At 37.7% G+C, this 17,000-nt stretch overlaps 1 protein-coding gene across 14 annotated transcripts in view; it reads right to left on the bottom strand.

The window, feature by feature from the left end:
- LOC144285016 (uncharacterized) overlaps positions 1 to 17,000 on the bottom strand; it is a 293,890-nt gene that overhangs the window by 148,965 nt on the left and 127,925 nt on the right. The gene's annotated exons all lie outside the window — the stretch shown is intronic.

Here is a 17,000-nt window from a genome sequence, read left to right on the forward strand (position 1 = left end):
CCCAATACAACTTGTTTTTGGCCACTCTGCACTGAGCAAAATGACTAGAAGGAAAAACTCACCTCAAAAGAAAGAATCAGAAACAGTCCTCTCTCCCACACAGTTACAAAATTGGATTACAATTCAATGTCAGAAAGCCAATTCAGAAGCACTATCATACAGCTACTGGTGGCTCTAGAAAAAAGCATAAAGGACTCAAGAGACTTCATGACTGCAGAATTTAGATTCAATCAGGCAGAAATTAAAAATCAATTGAATGAGATGCAATCCAAACTAGAAGTCCTAACGATGAGGGTTAACGAGGTGGAAGAACGAGTGAGTGACATAGAAGACAAGTTGATGGCAAAGAGGGAAACTGAGGAAAAAAGAGACAGACAATTAAAAGACCATGAGGTTAGATTAAGGGAAATAAACGACAGCCTGAGGAAGAAAAACCTACGTTTAATTGGGGTTCCCGAGGGCGCCGAAAGGGCCAGAGGGCCAGAATATGTATTTGAACAAATCAAGCTGAAAACTTTCCTAATCTGGGAAGGGAAACAGGCATTCAGATCCAGGAAATAGATTCCCCCCCTAAAATCAATAAAAACCGTTCAACACCTCGACATCTAATAGTGAAGCTTGCAAATTCCAAAGATAAAGAGAAGATCCTTAAAGCAGCAAGAGACAAGAAATCCTTTACTTTTATGGGGAGGAGTATTAGGGTACCAGCAGACCTCTCCACAGAGACCTGGCAGGCCAGAAAGGGCTGGCAGGATATATTCAGGGTCCTAAATGAGAAGAACATGCAACCAAGAATACTTTATCCAGCAAGGCTCCCATTCAAAATGGAAGGAGAGATAAAGAGCTTCCAAGACAGGCAGGAACTGAAAGAATATGTGACCTCCAAACCAGCTCTGCAAGAAATTTTAAGGGGGACTCTTAAAATTCCCCTTTAAGAAGAAGTTCAGTGGAACAATCCACAAAAACAAGGACTGAATAGATATCATGATGACACTAAACTCATATCTGGCGATAGTAACTCTGAACGTGAACGGGCTTAATGACCCCATCAAAAGGTGCAGGGTGTCAGACTGGATAAAAAAGCAGGACCCATCTATTTGCTGTCTACAAGAGACTCATTTTAGACAGAAGGACACCTACAGCCTGAAAATAAAAGGTTGGAGAACCATTTACCATTCAAATGGTCCTCAAAAGAAAGCAGGGGTAGCCATCCTTATATCAGATAAACTAAAATTTACCCCGAAGACTGTAGTGAGAGATGAAGAGGGACACTATCTCATACTTAAAGGATCTATCCAACAAGAGGACTTAACAATCCTCAATATATATGCCCCGAATGTGGGAGCTGCCAAATATTTAAACCAATTAATAACCAAAGTGAAGAAATACTTAGATAATAATACACTTATACTTGGTGACTTCAATCTAGCTCTTTCTACCCTCAATAGGTCTTCTAAGCACAACATCTCCAAAGAAACGAGAGCTTTAAATGATACGCTGGACCAGATGGATTTCACAGATATCTACAGAACTTTACATCCAAACTCAACTGAATACACACTCTTCTCAAGTGCATATGGAACTTTCTCCAGAATAGACCACATACTGGGTCACAAATCGGGTCTGAACCGATACCAAAAGATTGGGATCGTCCCCTCCATATTCTCAGACCATAATGCCTTGAAATTAGAACTAAATCACAACAAGAAGTTTGGAAGGACGTCAAACACGTGGAGGTTAAGGACCATCCTGCTAAAAGATGAAAGGGTCAACCAGGAAATTAAGGAAGAATTAAAAAGATTCATGGAAACTAATGAGAATGAAGATACAACCGTTCAAAATCTTTGGGATGCAGCAAAAGCAGTCCTAAGGGGGAAATATATCGCAATACAAGCATCCACTCAAAAACTGGAAAGAACTCAAATACAAAAGCTAACCTTACACATAAAGGAGCTAGAGAAAAATAGCAGATAGATCCTACACCCAGCAGAAGAAGAGAGTTAATAAAGATTCGAGCAGAACTCAACGAAATCGAGACCAGAAGAACTGTGGAACAGATCAACAGAACCAGGAGTTGGTTCTTTGAAAGAATTAATAAGATAGATAAACCATTAACCAACCTTATTAAAAAGAAGAGAGAGGAGACTCTAATAAAATCATGAATGAGAAAGGAGAGATCACTACCAACACCACGGAAATACAAACGATTTTAAAAACATATTATGAACAGCTATACACCAATAAATTAGGCAATCTAGAAAAATGGACGCATTCCTGGAAAGCCACAAACTACCAAAACTGGAACAGGAAGAAATAGAAAACCTGAACAGGCCAATAATCAGGGAGGAAATTGAAGCAGTCATCAAAAACCTCCCAAGACACAAGAGTCCAGGGCCAGATGGCTTCCAAGGGGAATTCTATCAAACGTTTAAAGAAGAAACCATACCTATTCTCCTAAAGCTGTTTGGAAATATAGAAAGAGATGGAGTACTTCCAAATTCATTCTATGAGGCCAGCCTCACCTTCATTCCAAAACCAGACAAAGACCCCACCAAAAAGGAGAATTACAGACCAAGATCCCTGATGAACATGGATGCAAAAATTCTCAACAAGATACTGGCCAATAGGATCCAACAGCACATTAAATAAATATTCACCACGACCAAGTAGGATTTATCCCCGGGACACAAGGCTGGTTCAACACTCGTAAAACAATCAATGTGATTCATCATATCAGCAAGAGAAAAACCAAGAACCATATGATCCTCTCATTAGATGCAGAGAAAGCATTTGACAAAATACAGCATCCATTCCTGATCAAAACTCTTCAGAGTGTAGGGATAGAGGGAACTTTCCTCGACATCTTCGAAAAGCCATCTATGAAAAGCCCACAGCAAATATCATTCTCAATGGGGAAGCACTGGGAGCCTTTCCCCTAAGATCCGGAACAAGACAGGGATGTCCACTCTCACCACTGCTATTTAACATAGTACTGGAAGTCCTAGCCTTAGCAATCAGACAACAAAAAGACATTAAAGTCATTCAAATTGGCAAAGAAGTAGTCAAACACTCCCTCTTCGCCGATGATATGATACTCTACATAGAAAACCCAAAAGCCTCCACCCCAAGATTGCTAGAACTCATACAACAATTTGGTAGCGTGGCAGGATATAAAATCAATGCCCAGAAATCAGTGGTGTTTCTATACACTAACAATGAGACTGAAGAAAGAGAAATTAAGGAGTCAATCCCTTTTACAATTGCACCCAAAAGCATAAGATACCTAGGAATAAACCTCACCAAAGAAGTAAAGGATCTATACCCTAAAAACTATAGAACACTTCTGAAAGAAATTGAGGAAGACACAAAGAGATGGAAAAATATTCCATGCTCATGGATTGGCAGAATTAATATTGTGAAAATGTCAATGTTACCCAGGGCAATTTACACGTTCAATGCAATCCCTATCAAAATACCATGGACTTTCTTCAGAGAGTTAGAACAAATTATTTCAAGATTTGTGTGGAATCAGAAAAGACCCCAAATAGCCAGGGGAATTTTAAAAAAGAAAACCATATCTGGGGGCATCACAATGCCAGATTTCAGGTTGTACTACAAAGCTGTGGTCATCAAGACAGTGTGGTACTGGCACAAAAATAGACACATAGATCAATGGAACAGAATAGAGAATCCAGAAGTGGACCCTCAACTTTATGGCCAACTAATATTCGATAAAGGAGGAAAGACTATCCATTGGAAGAAAGACAGTCTCTTCAATAAATGGTGCTGGGAAAATTGGACATCCACATGCAGAAGAATGAAACTAGACCACTCTCTTGCACCATACACAAAGGTAAACTCAAAATGGATGAAAGATCTAAATGTGAGACAAGATTCCATCAAAATCCTAGAGGAGAACACAGGCAACACCCTTTTTGAACTGGGCACCGTAACTTCTTGCAAGATACATCCACAAAGGCAAAAGAAACAAAAGCAAAAATGAACTATTGGGACTTCATCAAGATAAGAAGCTTTTGCACAGCAAAGGATACAGTCAACAAAACTCAAAGACAACCTACAGAATGGGAGAAGATATTTGCAAATGACGTATCAGATAAAGGCTAGTTTCCAAGATCTATAAAGAACTTCTTAAACTCAACACCAAAGAAACAAACAATCCAATCATGAAATGGGCAAAAGACATGAAGAGAAATCTCAGAGGAAGACATAGACATGGCCAACACGCACATGAGAAAATGCTCTGCATCACTTGCCATCAGGGAAATACAAATCAAAACCACAATGAGATACCACCTCACACCAGTGAGAATGGGGAAAATTAACAAGGCAGGAAACCACAAATGTTGGAGCGGATGCGGAGAAAAGGGAACCCTCTTGCACTGTTGGTGGGAATGTGAACTGGTGCAGCCACTCTGGAAAACTGTGTGGAGGTTCCTCAAAGAGTTAAAAATAGACCTGCCCTACGACCCAGCAATTGCACTGTTGGGGATTTACCCCAAAGATTCAGATGCAATGAAACGCCAGGACACCTGCACCCCGATGTTTCTAGCAGCAATGGCCACAATAGCCAAACTGTGGAAGGAGCCTCAGTGTCCATCGAAAGATGAATGGATGAAGAAGATGTGGTTTATGTATACAATGGAATATTCCTCAGCCATTAAAAATGACAAATACCCACCATTTGCTTCGACGTGGATGGAACTGGAGGGTATTATGCTGAATGAAAGAAGTCAATTGGAGAAGGACAAACATTATATGGTCTCATTTATTGGGGGAATATAAAAGATAGTGAAAGGGAATAAAGGGGAAAAGAGAAAAAATGAGTGGGAAATATCATAAAGGGAGACAGAACATAAGAGACTCCTAACTCTGGGAAACGAACAAGGGGTAGTGGAAGGAGAGGTGGGCGGGGGGTTGGGGTGACTGGGTGATGGGCACTGAGGGGGACACTTGACGGATGAGCACTGGGTGTTATGCTCTATGTTGGCAAATCGAACTCCAGTAAAAAATATACAAAAAATGCAAAAAATAAAACAAAAATCATTTGAAATCCAGGACTTAAGAATAACTCAAATGAACTCTCTGACAGCCATTTCCACTCATATCCCATTAGAATTGCAGTTTAGGTGGATTGATTCCACAACCATACTTGGGGCAGGTCCCATTTGACCTAAGGTAAGCAGAGTCATTTCACACACACACACACACACACACACACACACACACACACGCACACACACACTGCCTCACCAATGCAATTACCTCCATTATAATCAATCAGTGCCTGGTATCCTCCTGGCCACAGTGATTGATTCAAGAATGGTCACGTGCCCTACATCAGTCTGGGTTAAAGTAAGTCCAAGATTCCTGTCTGTTAGGAGAAGCTCCCAAGCCCAGCCTAATCCAGGTTTGAGAAGTGTAAAGGAGAAAGATTCATCCCCACAGCTGCTAGAAGCCTGTGTAAAAGTAGAGCTTATATTCAGGAGATGGAATTAACAATGGAGAAAGAGAAATTGTGTCCTCATCCCATCATTTGGTTCCTAAAATCAGATTCTCCTATGTCTAGTCCCCAGGTGTTGTCTCTTCTTAATTGAAGAAGATGAAATTTCTAGATTTAAGAAAATGTATATTTTCCCTCTATCCCTGCTCTAGATCTACTTGTGTGGCTGTCTTGATAAGGGGTCTCCAGGACAATTCTCTTTTGGAGCCTGGGGTTTCCCAAGAAAATCCTATTTTGAAATGAAATTTTTTAACTGTGCTTCCAGATTGTCTTGTACATTTTCTAAAACCTGGTCCATAAATATAGAACTGGCAAATGCCACTTGATTTTAGTACTGATTTTAGCAGTTTGAGTTTGGGTGCCAATGCTATGTTTGAAATGTAAGGATGTTATTAGATTTGTACTATCTATGTTTAAAAGACTGGTAGATTAACTGATGCTGCAATGCCTAAGCAATCCTGGGAAGGGTCAGAATCACACTTTGTGGTTCTCTAAAAGAGATGATCCAGGGGCTGACTGTGAATGTCTGTAACTACACGACATGAACCCCTGTCCAGGCTGTTCCTCCCGAGCTTACTGAAATTCACTTAAAGTGCTGTTCCTCCCCCAACTAAACCTGGGGGCAGCCAATTTCCTGGAAGGCTTATTATAGGCTGTCAAGAGATCCCCCAACTTCTCTTGCAGCACTTCCATGCTCACAGTACCTGGGGTAGTGAGAAACCATAAGATAATTCTTTAATTCTTTCTTTGTTTTAAGATTCTCCCCTGAGAGGTGGATGAAAGCCAGCATGCTTTGTTTATATATTGAGACTCACCTGAAAAATAAAGAATTCATTCTGGCACCACCCTGGAATCAGAATGATAGTCTGGTGAAGCACACTTCAACTCTCATTCTCCTATTTATAGTTTGCAGTTAGTACTTCCAGGGCTTGTCTGTATTTCTAGCAGGCATTTATCAGTATAGCTGTTCTCTACTGAGGTCATAGCATCTTCATTTTGTGTGAAAGCTCTAATTCCTAGCATGTATTCAAACTACTGTGTTCACTGTACCTGCCTCTGATCATGCATGATACAGAGGACCTTCCGCAGCCTCAGAGAATGCACCACCTTCTCCAGATTTCCATCCACTTCACCTTCTTGTGTAGATACTCTTTTTTTTTTAAAGATTTTATTTATTTATTCATGAGAGAGAGAGAGAGAGCAGCAGAGACACAGGCAGAGGGAGAAGCAGGCTTCATTCAGGTAGCCTGATGTGGGACTTGATCCTGGGCCTCCAGAATCAGACCCTGGGCTGTAGGCGGTGCTAAACCGCTGAGGCATCTGGACTGCCCTTGTGTAGATATACTTGCTGTTTCTGAGTAAATTTTTTAAAAAAGTAATAAAGGTGGGGACAGGACAAAGGTATATGAATTGATCAGGTATCCAGAAGGAGACATAGACAGACAAACACATATACAAAAGAATGCTGCAATTTTAGGTGGTGAGAATAAATGAAGCAGAAATAGAGGTGGGGAGAAGTGGAAGGTAGTGGTAATGTAGCATCATTTTTGATAATGTGATCTGACATTTGTGCCAAAGGAGTGAAGGAGTCAACCAAGAGATGGGAGGCGAGACTTTGAACTTTCCTTTATGTCTGATGGGAAGTCACTGGACATATTTTTAAAGTATAAGCCAGTCCCCTGAGGAGGTGGTGTTGAAAAGCAGAAAGGGTGGTTAGGAGCCTATTGGAATTACTGCAAAATCCAGGCAAGACATGATCATATGAATTAAAGCAATTGCAATGGAGGTGGTAAAAAGCAACTGAATTCTAGGTATATTCAAAAATAGTAACAATAGAATTACTCGATGGATTCCATGTGAGATGAGATGAGATGAGAAGAGATGAGATGAGATGAGATGAGAGAGATGTAGCAAGCATAATGCCTAGATTTGATACCCGAGGAACTCTGTGAATTCTGGTGCCATTTCCTAAGGGAAAGAAAATTGAGAGTAGGTGCATGTAGAGAGTTATGCTTTAAGTGTTTAAATTGAAGGATGCTTTTAAAACACTGAATTAGAGGTGTTGAGTAAGAAATTAAATATTAACATCTAGAGTTCATCAGAAAGATCAAAGGTAGACATAGCAAATTGGATATTTGAATTTAAGTAGATTATCTTTAAAGCCAAAGGACCAGAGGAGATCATGTAGGGATGAATCTAAGAGATCAGAACATAGGCCTTTCCAACATTTGATAGCCAGAAAGAGAAGAAGCCAGGAAAGAGATTAATTTGGGGAATGTTAAGATTTTGTGTATGTGTGTGTACTTTAATGTTTTTTCATTGATAAATGCTGCAGATATCCAAGAGATATATGGAAGATGTATGAGTATCCATTCATTCAGATCTCCTTATGCACTAGAATTATTCTACAGTTATTAAACTATATTTATCAGATTTATCCATTTTCTTCTCTTCAAATAACCAGCTCTTAATTTTATGTATGATTTATACCAGTTATTTTCCATGTAATTAATTCATGCTTTTATATTATCTTCCTATTTTGCTTTGGATTAGTACTTTGTTCTATTCTGGAATTTTACACTATATTAGTTTTTTCATTAATATCTCTTTCTTATTTCTTCTTATTTAAAGACCTTTAAATGAGTCCATTTTCTTCTAAACACTGTTTTGGCCACATCTTAACACATTTTGCTATGCAGACTTGTGATTATTATTACTTTAAAATACATTTTTGTTGCATTCTAAATTTTTTTCTAAGCTAATTTTTACTTAAAAAGTATAGATTTTTAAAATTGTATTTATTTATTTGAGAGTGAGAGACAGAGCAAGCACAAGTTGGGGGAAGGGGCAGAGGGTGGAGCAAACACCACAGAGCAGGGAGCCTGACACAAGGCTTGATCCCAGGACCCCAGGATTATGAACTGAGCTGAAGGCAAATATTTAACCAACTGAGTCACCCAAGCACCCCTAAATAAGTATTTTGATATCCCAAGAAATTAAGCAATTTATTAATATTTTCATCATTTACTTCTTTTTTAAATATGTTATGATTAGAGAATGTGTTGAGCAGGATTCTTTCTATTATATTTGTTGTTGGTACTTTAAAAATGTCTTTATGGCCTGTTTATGATTTTTTTTTTTTGGTGACAGCTATACACAGGTATGTTTCCTGTCTCTTTCATTAAATTTTCCAACAATCCATTAAAATTGCCTGAATAAAGCTCAAGGTAGGCCCAGACTGAACAACTAACACCATAAGGACCAAACAGGGGCAAAGAAAGCCACTGCAGATGACTGAATTGAATTAAAAAGTGGCTCAGCACATGTCAACACCTGGAGACACCTCTGAAGCATTAGGTTCCAGGGAACAGAAGACATCACACTGCCAAGAACTACAGGACCTCTTCTACATAAGGCCACTACATTCAAGAGCAGGAGTTGCAACTGCTTTTCCTAACAAAGAGGAACAGACACCAAGAGTTAGAAAAAATGAGGAGACAGAAGAATATGTCCGAGATGAAAGAACAGGACAAAATCACAGCAAGAGATGGAAGTGAAATGGAGATAAGTAATATGCCTGAATTTAAAGTAATGATTAGAAAGATATTCACTGGACTTGAGAAAAGAGTGTAGAACATCGGTGAGACTCTCAACAAAGAGAAAAAAATCAGAGAGAAAGAATATAATAAGTGAAATCAAGTATACTCTAAATGGAATAAAGAGTAGATTAGAGGAAGTAGAAGAACAGGGACAGGGTAATGTAACCTGGAGGACAGGGTAATGGAAAGTAATGAAGCTGAGGAGGTGAAAGAAAAAAATTGTGCAAAATGAGAAGAGACAGGGAACTCGGCAACACCATCTACCACAATAACATTATAGGTATCTCAGAAAGAGAAGAAAGAGAACAGGGGTCAGAAAATTTATTTGAAGAAGTAATAGCTGATATTTTCCCAAATGTGGGAAGGGGAATAGAAATTCAGCTCCAGGAGGCATAGAAAGTCCCCAACAAAATCAACCTAAGGAGGTCCACACCAAGACACACAGTAATTAATATGGTAAAAAGTAGTGAAGAAAGAGGATTTTAAGGCAGCAAAAGAAAAGAAAACAGTCACATACAAGGGAAACCTCATGAGTCTATCTACTGATTTCTCAGCAGAAGCTTTGCAGGTCCGAAGAGAGTGGCATGATATATTCTCAAAATACTAAAAAGGAAAAGAATCTACAGGCAAGAATAGTCTATCCAGCAAGGCTATAATTCATAACGGAAGCAGAGATAAAAGAGTTTCCCAGACAAACAAAAGTTAAAAGAATTCATGACCACTAAACCAGCCCCACAGAAATGTTAAAGAGGACTCTTTCAGTGGAAAGAAGGACCAAAAGTAAAAGTAAGAAGGGTAGGAAACATACACACACACAAAAATTATATCTGTAAAAGTCAGTCAAGAGACTCACAAAATAAAAGGATGAAAATATGACATCATATACCTAAAATATTGGAGGAGAGGAGTAGAATGGGTTCAAACTTAAATGACCACCAAATTAATATAGACTCTTATATGAAGAAGGTGTTATATACAAACCTAATGGAACCACAAATCAAAAACCAGTAAATGCAAAAAAAATAAAGAGAAAGTAATCCAAGTATATCATGAAAGAAGGTCAACTAATCTTGAGAGAATAAAAGCAAGGGAAGAAAGGAACAGAGATGAACTACAAAAACAACCAAAAACAAGCAACAAAATGACAATAAGTACATACTCATCAGTAATTACTTTGAACAGAAATGTACTATATGCTCCAATCAAAAGATATATGGCTACATAAAAGACTCACTTCAGACCTAAAGACACAAGCACATTGAAAGTAAAGGAATGGAGAATAATTAGGCCAGCAAATGGAAGTGAAAAGAAAGCTGGTAGCAATACTTACATCAGACAAAACAGACTTTGAAATAAAGACTGTAAAGAGAGATAAAGAAGGACACTATATGATCATAAACAGAACAATCAAACAAGAAGATGTAACAATTGTAAATTTTTATGCTTCTACCATGGAAGCATCCAAATACATAAAACAATTAATAACAAACATAAAGGAAGTAATCAATAATAATACAATAATAGTAGGAGACATTAAAACCCCACTTACATGGGGCTCCTGGGTGGCTCAGTGGTTGAGCATATGCCTCAGATCATTATCCCAAGGTCCTGGATAGAGCCCTGCATCAGACTCCCCACAGGGAGCCTGCTTTTCCATCTGCCTACATCTCTGCTTCTATGTGTCTTTCATAAACAAATAAATAAAATCTTAACACACACACAGAAACCCATTTACATCAGTGGCTAGATCATCCAGACAGAAATAGTGGCTTTGAATGACACATTGGACCAGGTATATCTAATGCATATTCAGAAAATTCTGTCCTAAAACAACAGAATATATATTATTTTCTAGTGCACATGGAACGTTCTCCAGAATTTATCAACTGTTATGCCACCCAAATGAGTCTCAACAAGTTTAAAAAGACCAAGTCATACCCTGAATCTTTTTCAACCACAATGCTATGAAACTAGAAATCAGCCACAAACAAAAACAAAACAAAACAAACAAAAAACAACAAGTCTGGAAAGACCACAAATAAATTGGAGGTTAAATAACATGCTACTCAAGGATGAATGGATCAACCAGGAAATGAAAGAGGAAATACAAAGATACATGGAGACGAATGAAAATAAAAGCACAACAGTCCAAAATCTTTGGGATGCAGAAAAGCTGTTCTAAGAGGGAAGATTTTTAACAATACAGGCCTACCTCGAGAAACAAAAAAAATCTCAAATAAGCAACTTAACCTTACACCTAAAGGAGGTAGGAAAAGAACAACCACAAAAAAAACCCCCAAACCAATAGAAGGTAGGAAATAATAAAGATTAGAGCAGAAATAAATGAAATAGAAACTAAAGACAACCAAAACCAAAACAACAGCAACAGAACACATCAATGAAATCAGGAGCTGATTCCTTAAAAAGATCAATAAAATGACAAATTTTTAGCCAAACTCATCAAAATAGAAAGAGAGAGAGAATAAACAAAATCAGAAATGAAAGAGAAGAAATGACAACCAACACCGCAGAAATACAAAGGATTATAAGAGAATATTATGAAAAATTATATGCCAACAAACTCGAAGAAATGAATGAAGCACATAATTTCCCAAAACTGAATCAGGAGGAAATAGATAATTTGAACAGACAAACCACCAGCAATGAAATTGAATAAGTAATAAAAAAAACTCCTAACAAACCAAAGTCCAGAACTAGAAGGCTTCACAGTGGAATTCTATCAAACATTTAAAGAATTGTTAATACCTATTCCTCTGAAACTATTCCAAAAAGAAGGAAAACTTCCAAATTCATTCTATGAGGCCAGCTTTACCCTGATACCAAAATCAAATAAAGACATTACCCAAACCAGAGAATTACAGGCCAATATCTCTGTTGCAAAAGCCTCAAAAAATATTAGCAAACTGAATCCAACAATACAGTAAAAAAACTATTCACTACAATCAAGTGAGATTTATTCCCAGGATGCAAGAGTTGTTCAATATTTGCAAATCAATCAATGTGATACATCTATAAGAGAAATGATAAAAACCATATGATCATTTCAATAGATGCAGAAAAAGTGTTTGACAAAATGCAACATCTATTCATGACAAAAACCCTCAACAAAGTAGGTTTCGAGGGAACATACCTCAATATAATAATGGCCATATATGAAAACCCAAAGCTAATATCATACTCAATGGTAAAAAAAAAAAAAAAAACTAAGAGCTTTTCCCCTGTTATAAGGAACAAGACAGGGATGTCCACTCTCAACACTTTTATTCAACTTGCATATACTGCAAGTTCTAGCTACAGCAATCAAGGAAGAAAAAGGATTAAAAGGCATCCAGATTGGTAAAGATGATGTAAAAACTTCACTATTTGCAGATAATATGATACTATATATAGAAAGCCATAAAGACTCCACCAAAAAACTACTGGAACCAGTAAGTGAATTCAGTAAGGTTGCAGGATACAAAATCAATGTACAGAAAATCATTGCATTTCCATACACTAATAGTGAAACAGTAGAAAGAGAAATTAAGAAAACAATCTCATTTTCAATTGCAAAAGAATAAAATATGTGGGAATAAACTTAACCAAGGTGAAAGACCTATACTCTCAAAGCTATACAGCACTGATGAAAGAAATTCAAGACAACACAAATAAATGGAAGGATATTCCATGCTCATGAATGGGAGGAAAAATATTGTTAAAATATCCATTCTACCCAAAGCAATCTACAGATTTAATGCAATCCCTATGGAAATATAAACAGCATTTTTCTCAGAACTAGAACAAACAATTCTAAAATTTGTATGGAACCACAAAAAACTCCTAATAGCCAAAGGAAACTTGAAAAAGAAAAAACAGCTACAGGTATCACAATTCCAGATTTCAAATTATACTACAAAGCTGTAGTAATCAAAATGGCAATCACAAATAGACACATAGATCAATAGAATAGAACAGAAAGCCCAGAAATAAACCCATGATTATATGGTCAATTAATCTTCAACAAAGGAAGCAAGAATATGCAATAAGGAAAAGACAGTCTCTTCAACAAATGGTGTTGGGAACACTAGACAACTACACGCAAAAGAGTGACATTGAACCATTTTCTTGGACCGTAAGCTAAAATAAGCTCAAAATGGAGTAAGATCTAAATGTGAGACCTGAAACCATAATAATCCTAGAAGAGAAGACAGGCAGTAATTTCTCTGACAAGGACCATACCATATTTTTCTAGATGAGTCTCTTGAGGCAAGGGAAACAAAAGCAAAAATAAACTATTTGGGCTACCTCGAAATAAAGGAAAAGAAACAAACTACAAAACAAAAAGACAACCTACTGAATGGGAGAAAATATCTGCAAATAACATGTTTGGTAAGGGGTTAGTATTTAAAATATTTAAAGAACTTCTACAACTCCACACCAAAAAACCCCCAAGTAATCCAATTAAAATTGACAGAAGATATGAAGAGATATTTCTCCAAAGAAGACATACAGATGGCCAAGGGATACATGAATATCAGTATCACTCATTATCAGGGAAATGTAAATCAAAACCACAATGTGATATAATCTTACACCTGTCAGAATGGCTATAATAAAAAACACTAATTCAAAAGGATGTATGCATCCCTATGTTAATTGAAGCATTATCAACAGTAGCCAAATTATGGAAGCAGCTCAAGTGTCCATCAATAGATGACTGGATAAAAAAAAAAAGATGTGGTATATACACATGCAATATTATTGAGCATAAAAAATGAAATCTTGCCTATTGCAACAACATGGGTAGATCTAGAGAGTATAATGCTAAGCAGAATAAGCCAGGCAGAGAGTGATGGATACCATATGATTTCACTCAATAAGGTAAAAGAGACAAACCAAAAAAAAAAAAAGGGAGATCAACAAAAAGACTCCTGAGAACAAACTGGTGGTTATCACAAGGGATGGGAGAAAAACTTCTCCCAATGTTGAATTACTATATTGTATACGTGAAACTAATTTAACACTGTATTTTAAATATACTGGAATTAAAATTTTTAATGGCCTGAATAATTGGATAATTCTTATTAATTCATTTTATCCTTTCCCACCCTAAGAATCACTACTCTGTTGGAGGAAATCCAGACCAAGCAGAATTACATTGAGGGTCTTGGTGCTACAAGTATGAGGAGTTTGTTTCCCACACAGTATGAGGTGCTATTGCCCCTAACATTATTTGCGGTGGCTGGAAGGCGGGGGCACTCTTAGGTCCTGAGGGGGAAATACATCGCAATACAAGCATCCATCCAGAAACTGGAAAGAACTCAAATACAAAAGTCAACCTTGCCCCCTAAAGGAGCTGGAGAAGGAACAGCAAATAGATCCTACACCCAGCAGAAGAAGAGGGTTAATAAAGATTTGAGCAGAACTCAACAAAATCGAGACCAGAAGAACTGTGGAACAGATTAACAAAACCAGGAGTTGGTTCTTTGAAAGAATAAGATAGATAAACCATTAGCCAGCCTTAGTAAAAAGAAGAGACAAAAGACTCAAATTAATAAAATCATGAATGAGAAAGGAGACATCACCATCAATACCAAGGAAATACAAATGATCTTAAAAAATTATTATGAGCAGCAATATGCCAATAAATTAGGCAATGTAGAAGAAATGGACGCATCTCTGGAAAACCACAAACTACCAAACCTGGAAAAGGAAGAAATAGAAAACCTTCAGGTTTTCTTCAGAGGGCAAATAACCAGAGGAAATTGAAGCAGTCATCAAAAACCTCCCAAGACACAAAAGTCCAGGGCCAGATGGCTTCCCAGGGGAATTCCATCAAACGTTTAAAAAAGAAACCATACCTATTCTACTAAAGCTGTTCAGAAAGATAGAAAGAGATGGAGTACTTCCAAACTCGTTCTGAGGCCAGCATCACCTTAATTCCAAAACCAGACAAAGACCGCACCAAAAAGGAGAATTATAGACCACTATCCCTGATGAACACAGATGCAGAAATACTCAACAAGATACTAGCCAATAGGATCCAACAGTACATTAAGAAGATTATTCACCTTGACCAAGTGGGATTTAACCCCGGGATGCAAGGCTGGTTCAACACTCGTAAAGCAATCAAGGTGATAGATCATATCAGCAAGAGAAAAAAATAAGAACCATATGATCCTCTCAATAGATGCAGAGAAAGCATTTGACAAAATACAGCATCCATTCTTGATCAAAGCTCTTCCAAGTGAACATTCCTCAGCATCTTAAAAGCCATCTATGAAAAGCCCACAGCAAATATCATTCTCAATGTGGAAACACTGGGAGCCTTTCCCCTAAGATCAAGAACAAGACAGGGATGTCCACTCTCACCACTGCTATTCAACATAGTACTAGAAGTCCTAGCCTCGGCAACAAGGCAACAGAAAGAAATAAAAGTCATTCAAATTGGCAAAGAAGTCAAACTCTCCCTCTTTGCAGATGACATGATACTGTACCTGGAAAGCCTAAAAGACTCCATCCCAAGATTGCTGGAACTCATACAGCAATTCGGCAAGAGTGGCAGGATACAAAATCAATGCCCAGGAGTCAGTGGCCTCTCTATACACTAACAATGAGACTGAAGAAAGAGAAATTAAGGAGTCAATCCCATTTACAATTGCATCCAAAAGCATAAGATACCTAGGAATAAACCTAACCAAAGAGGTAAAGGATCTATGCCCGAAAACCTACAGAACACTTTTGAAAGAAATTGAGGAAGACACAAAGAGATGGAAAAATATCCCATGCTCATGGATTGGAAGAATTCATATTGTGAAAATGTCTATACTACCCAGGACAATTTACACGTTCAATGCAATCCCTTTCAAAATACCATGGACTTTCTTCAGAGAGTTGGAACAAATCATCTTAAGATTTGTGTGGAATCAGAAAAGACCCCATATAGCCAGGGGAATATTAAAAAATAAAGCCATAGCTGGGGGCATCACAATGCCAGATTTCAGGTTGTACTACAAAGTTGTGGTCATCAAGACAGTGTGGTGCTGGCACAAAAACAGACACATAGATCAATGGAACAGAATAGAGAATCCAGAAGTGGACCCTCAACTTTATGGTCAACTAATATTCGACAAAGCAGGAAAGACCATCCACTGGAAAAAAGTCTCTTCAATAAATGGTGCTGGGAACATTGGACATCCACATGCAGAAGAATGAAACTAGACCATTCTCTTACACCATACACAAAGATAAACTCAAAATGGATGAAAGATCTAAATGTGAGTCAAGATTCCATCAAAATCCTAGAGGAGAACACAGGCAACACCCTTCTTAAAACTGGCCACAGCAACTTCTTGCAAGATACATCCACGAAGGCAAGAGAAACAAAAGCAAAAATGAGTTATTGGGACTTGATCAAGATGAGAAGCTTCTGCACAGAAAAAAAAAAAAAAAAGAAAGAAAGAAAGAAAAGAAAAAAAAATAGTCAATGAAACAAAAAGACAACCTAGAGAATGGGAGAGGATATTTGCAAATGACGTATCCGATAAAGGGCCAGTTATCCAAGATCTCTAAAGAACTTATTGAACTCAACAGCAAAGAAACAAACCATCCAATCATGAAATGGGCAAAAGACATGAACAGAAATCTCACAGAGGAAGACATAGACATGGCCAACAAGCACATGAGAAAATGCTCCGCATCACTTGCCATCAGGGAAATACAGCTCAAAACCACAATGAGATCCCACCTCACACCAGTGAGAATGGGGAATATTAACAAGACAGGAAACCACAAGGAGGGCATGTGAGGGGATGAGCACTAGGTGTTATATGCAACTGATGAATCACTACATTCTACCCCTGAAACTAATACTACAGTAC

The sequence above is a fragment of the Canis aureus genome, chromosome 15, assembly GCF_053574225.1.
Source record: "Canis aureus isolate CA01 chromosome 15, VMU_Caureus_v.1.0, whole genome shotgun sequence".
Taxonomy (NCBI): domain Eukaryota; kingdom Metazoa; phylum Chordata; class Mammalia; order Carnivora; family Canidae; genus Canis; species Canis aureus.